The following is a 5,976-nucleotide window of genomic DNA, read 5'->3' on the forward strand; positions in this document are numbered from 1 at the left end:
TCAGCAGGCTGTGTGGATAATACTTGATTCACCGGAGCAGTACTATAGGGAGTGAGAGGAGACAAGTATTAAGAATAGGGTGCAGGGCTCAAGGGTTAAGGTACAGGGTTCAAAGAGGGTAGTTTTGGATTAGTTACCTTCTAGAGGGTAGCGGGGGGTGTCCTGATTATTTTGGATGACTAGGAGGTATCGGTCCTGGTCCTTCTTGGAGAGAGGTAGAGGATATGTCACACACGGCTGTGGGTTGATGATCTGAGTTAGATCTGCAGGGGGAAGGAATAGGGATAGATCATAAATTAACTGATGTAGCTGTGGTACAAGCCTTGGAGACAAGAGTTTTGGGGTTACCTGTTGGTAGGTACAAGGGGCATCCAGGGACGTCTTAGAATGAGCTGGAGGTAGTAGTCCTGGTCCCTTGTTGAGTGGAGGTAGCACGAGGAGGTCAGAAGTAGGATGCAGCAAGAGGCTTGTACTAGCATGTAATGCCTCTGTTCGCTGTATAGAGATCTGTAGGGAGGGGGCGGGGGTGTATCTGTTAAGGTATCACTGGATTGTGGCTGTAGCCTCCAGTTTTTGCCCAGAGATCGTGATTTACCTGCTTCGTAGGGATTAGGGTGTCAATAGTAGATGCTGGTTCAGGTCTCCATAATGTAGATACAGCAGGGTGCTGTAGTAGGAGGCTATAGTTATGTCAGAGGTAACCAGAGATAGGATACAGTAGGAGGCTTATGTTTTCCTATGTTGGGTGCACCAGGAGGCTCTGGCTGGAAACAGTGGGTGCCAGATTCAGCAATAGGGAGGGTGGCTGGTGCAGAGCCCAACTGAAGGGGTTGATAGCAAGTACTGCGGGGAACAGGGAAAAACCGTTAGAGGGTCAGCTGCGTACAGTATGGACTTGGTGGGGCAGGGGCCCGTTGTTACTTACGGTCTGTAGAGGGCTTCACCGTCTGGGGGTGGTCGAGGTCCGGAGCGAGAGCGGAGTCCTGGCCGGTGACTGCCGCGTGCTCGCTACTTCCGGGTAGGAGGAGGAGAGAGAGAGTATGTGGGGCAGCGTGACGTGGGGTCACGTGGTGTGCAGCGTGCACAAGGTACGGAGGCCTGTGGGCGCCTCTTTAGCTGTGTTAAGGGTCAGTCCGACGCGTTTCAACAACTGCGGCTGTCTTCCTCAGGGATGGCTTAACCCAGTCAAATGGTGTCCTTATATATGCAGGGCTGGTGACGTCATAGGTCAATTTGTTAGTCATTAAATGCAAAGAGCTCTATTTCGCTGTTCAATCCTCTTGGTCTTAAGGTGTTCAGTTTAAAAATCCACTCACTTTCTTTCCTGGACATGCTCTTAATAAAATCTCCTTGTCTCCAGTTCTTGTGGACGATTTGTATACCTACTATTTTAATTCCTTTTATTGACCCATTGTGTTTTTTTATAAAGTGTTTTGAGAGAGGGTGGCCCATGTATTTATTTTTGATGTTCCTTAAATGTTCGTTGATCCTGATGTTCATAGGTCTTTTTGTTCTGCCTATATATAATTTGCCACATGGGCAATATAGCCCGTATATGACCCCTGTGGTGTTGCATGTTATAAAATCTGTGATGGGGTATATTTCTTTTTGGTGGCTGACAGTGTGTTGTTTTGGTGTGTTTAGGGTTTTGCATGTCTTACATTTTTTGCATGGAAAGAAGCCTTTTAGTTTTTGATGGAATGGGGTTTGAGGTTTTTGAGAACTGGTGTGTATCCTTACTGTGGGGGCTATAATTGATCCTAGGTTACGTGCCTTTTTGAAGATGAATTTGGGTCGGTTTGGGATTTTGTCATCGTGTTCGATTAAATAAAATTATCCCTTGCACTCAATATATATATATTTATTTATTTAAGCACTTTCACTCCAGCTCTGCCAAGTGGACGGAGCATGGTGAAGCCACCTGAGTCACAACTTTCCATAAATTAAGTGCACCCCATCACTATGGTGCGCCTCACCAGAAGTGTTAAGTGGAGTCCACCTCATAATAAACTTTGCTTTTACTTTTGCCCACCCATCTTTAAAGAATCTCTCCCATCAGTTTTTATTCTCTATATATTGCAGTAATCATATTATATAGCACTGTGTACTTACAATTGCTCATTTTGCCTTTCTACCCAGCTTATTGTCATTTACCTAATGGAAAAGAGATGTGATTAAAAACTGACTAGCTGAATCCTTCTAATCTCTATGTTACCACAAGGTGAACTTTTCCTGCATGAGTCATAAGTCCCTGCAGAGGAGGAGGGAGCAGCTGGGTCAGGAGGTGAAGAGGAGAATGATTTTTGCAGGGAAGAGGCTTCCTGATGCTTCCTGTTTCTACATAGAAAAGAATTTACTGGGTAGAAAGGTAAAGTGAGCAATTGTTAGTACACAGTTCTATATAATTACAATATACTAAGAGGATAAGCTCTGATGGGAGAGGTTCTTTAAGCCTGTCATGTATTGGGTAATGAGTTGGGGTGTCAGTCTCCATCAGTGCTGGCTGAACACTGACTATCCTGCTCAGATTACTACACATGGCGCTGCTCCTCCCTGTAGTATGGGCTACGCAGGACGGTGCCGAGGCTCCAGATTCTACCTGCACAGCAACAAGGTCCCAACACTTCTACCTCTATAACTTGCCTAATGCAGACGCAAACCTGCAGCCTTTCCACTGAGATCTTGTCGGCCTTCTACACTGCCATGGCTTTGTCTGCACAATGTAGCTTAAAGGGAATGTCCACTTCTTAAGCATCCTAGAAGTCTACAATATAAGGTCAGTATTCCTCTAACCCTCTGCCTTATTTGGCTGCCATTGAAAGCAGTCAGCGAAATGGGTTCAATTTTCTATAGAAGTGGCAGAATTTAACCCCTTCCTGACCGTGTTATTTCCCATCTCTGCATTTTTCTTATTCTTCTAAGAGCAGTAACTTTATCTTTCTGTCAATACAGCCATATGAGGGTTTTTGTTTTTATGCCGTTCACTGATCAGGTAAATTATTTTTATATTTTGATTGGACTTTTACAGAAGTAACGCCCATATGGTTTATTTTAAAATGGGTCATAGAGGGGCAGGGGTGATTTGAAGGTTCAGATTATACTTTTTCCTTTTTGTCCCCTTAGGCTGTGTGCCCACGATGCATTTTTTAAGCATTTCCGCAGCGGCAAAAATGCTGCAGAAACGCTTAAAAAACACATGGTAGAAGGCCTGCCATGTTCCCCAATGATAACCCGCATGTGCTGTGCACATGCTGCGGAAATTTCTGCTGCGGATTATCATTGCGGAAAAAAAACGCAGGACTACCAATTATTTTGTGGAAGTGCTGCTTTTTCGCCACCACTTACTTGCATTAGAACGCATGGATTACGCATCACTGTATATGTAGATGCGCAATCCACGCGTTCCAATGTGCGGATGGTTCCCAGGTCTAGAGGAGAGGAGACCGTCCTCCGGACCCGGGTACTATAGAAACTGTGAAAAAAAGAATAAAATAAAAACTAAATATGATACTTACCTTCTGGCGGCCCCCGCTGCGCTCCTCCTCTCATGCCGGCAAATCGCGATGGACTGAAGGACCTGCGCTGATGTCATAGTCATGTGATGGGTCACGCGACGCTGACGTCGGCAGGTCCTTCAGTGCAGTGTACCGCGATCTGCCTGCAGTCAGCACCGAGTGAAGCAAGACTCTGGGGTCTATCGGAAGGTAAGTATAGATTTATTTTTTATTTTTTGACATTCTCTCGGGTCACACTATATAAATCCATGCCGTTTGCATGGATTTATATAGTGTGACCAAGTTGACAAGCACTTTCCAAGTGATGCTAAAATCGCTTGGAAAGCGCTTGACAACCTGCATGCGGAAATGCATGTTAAGAACTCTTCATTTCCGCATGTCCCTGGCAGGAAAATGCATGTACAATCCGCATGTACAATCCGCATGTACAATCCGCATGTACAATCCACATGTACAATCCACATGCGTTTTTTCTGCCAGGGGAGATGCAGAAACGCTCAGGAAAAATCCGGAGTATTTCTGCATCGTGGGCACATAGCCTTAGGGGGACTTGAACATGCAATCATCTGATTTCTTGTTACGTACAGCAATACTGCAGTATATAGCCAGCATTCACAGATCTGTCATGACAGGCATGGGTCTTTTCAGCAGACTCCTTTCTGGCAGTGATGGCATCCCACGATCGTGTTACAGGAGCACAGATGGGCACATGGCATGACTCCCTTCTCAGTTCGCTGTTAATGCCGCTGTCCGTCTCTAACAGGTGGAGCTCTGCCCTACATGTGGCTATTAGAGGTTGATGATGGCTAAATATCACAGCTGGCATATGATGTAACTGCAAATCATGTTGGTAAGGGGTTAAAGTGCCACTCCAGTGGGTTTTTTTTCTTTCACTTTTAGTGCAGAAATGATTTTCAAGTATGTGCTCAGATTGGGCATGGGTGCTGGGATTACTAGTACACCTGACATCCAGGTGGGCATAATTCTGTTCCTTGCGTATTGGAAGACTCTGCCACTGCTGCTTTGGTGTTGGCAATCTTTCAGTTTCTTGCCCATTGATGCTCGGGAACAGTCCTCAAAGTATCTATTTATCGGTCGACCATGACTGCACCACGAGAGAGGGAATCCGCCCACCAAGTACAAGAAACCTACAGGCTTAAAAGGGGCGGCACCTCTCGCCTCAGTTTGGTTTCCTATCCTTGATGAAGGGAACCTGTGGCAGGCTTACCTGTTGAAGATGTACGGATTCTGAAGAATCGAGCTGTCGAGCAGCGCCCACAGCCTGGGGTCGGCAGCTCCAGCATCGCTCTGCGTCAGTGGCTGTGGAGCGGCGCCTATGTCTGGGGTTGGCAGCCCCAGCATCAAATGGGCGCTGGATGGCAGCAGGGGCTGTGCCCCTGTCTGGGGTTGGCAGCCCCAACATCATGCTGGTGCCAGATGGTAAGGGGGAGCTGCGCCCCTGTCTGGGGTGGGCCGCCCCAGTGTCGTTCTGGCGCCAGGCAGTGGTGTCCCTGTGGGAAGTTGCAGCTTCAGTGCCGCATGATACGGCGGGGCCACACGCTTCCGGTCTCTCTATGTAGCCGGAGGCGTGGCATGATGCTGCTGTGCGCCCCGGTGGTCACGTGACCGGACCAGGAAGTTCCGGCCACATGTGTGCCGACTCCAAAGGGAGTGCTGCAATAACCTCTACGGCCAGCAGGTGGCACGCCCAGTGGTAGAATTAGCAACCCTTAAATCCCTCTCCCTTAAAACAGCACTACTAATAGCTTTAACCTCTGCTAGGAGGATTGGTCACATTCAGGCTCTGTCTACGGCCTTACCATTTACTCAAATCCTGGATGATAGGCAGGATCAGGTTTAAGAATCTCCCTAAGGTAGCTACTCATTTCCACTGACTTCAGGAAGTAGTACTACCCTCCTTCTGTCCTAATCCGAGTAACCAGAAGGAAGCAGAGTTGCATACATTAGACGTAAGGAGTTGTGTGGTTAGGTACCTCTCGGTTACCAAAGACTTTAGGAAAGAGAGCTCATTGTTTATATCCTACCAAGGGGTTAGGAAAGGGTTTAAAGTCAAAGTCCCCGTAGCTAGATGGATGAGGGAGGCTATTTCTCTAGCTTATGCGTTTAGTGACGAAGAAGTATCACAAGGGTTGAACGCTCACTCCACCCGGGCTGTCTATCTCCTGGGCAGAGAAGACGGGTGTCTCGATAGACATATGTAAGGCTGCTACCTGGTCTTCTCCCTCTACATTCTATAGGCACTATAGACTGGATATGGGTGTTTCATCTGACCTCACCTTTGGGAGATGGGTGCTCCAAGCTGTGGACCCTCCCAAGACTTCTTAATCTCTACAATTCTCTCGTGGTGCTGTCATGGTCGACCGATGGTCATAAGTTACTTACCGGTAACGGGATTTTTCTGAGACCATGACAGCACCCTTATATTTCCTCCCTTCATGTT

The 5,976-nt window shown here is 47.2% G+C and overlaps 1 long non-coding RNA gene across 1 annotated transcript; it reads right to left on the reverse strand.

Moving 5' to 3' along the window:
• Positions 1–356: 356 nt before the first annotated feature.
• On the reverse strand, positions 357–1,033 carry LOC141176492 (uncharacterized). The gene is made up of 3 exons (XR_012253173.1): positions 926–1,033; positions 596–843; positions 357–507 (listed from the first exon to the last, which is right to left on the reverse strand). It is a non-coding gene; the product is annotated as an uncharacterized lncRNA (long non-coding RNA).
• Between the last annotated feature and the right edge of the window lie 4,943 nt (positions 1,034–5,976).

Source organism: Phyllobates terribilis, unplaced genomic scaffold (genome assembly GCF_046119375.1).
Source record: "Phyllobates terribilis strain yellow unplaced genomic scaffold, ASM4611937v1 Scaffold_27__1_contigs__length_16484149, whole genome shotgun sequence".
Lineage (NCBI taxonomy): Eukaryota > Metazoa > Chordata > Amphibia > Anura > Dendrobatidae > Phyllobates > Phyllobates terribilis.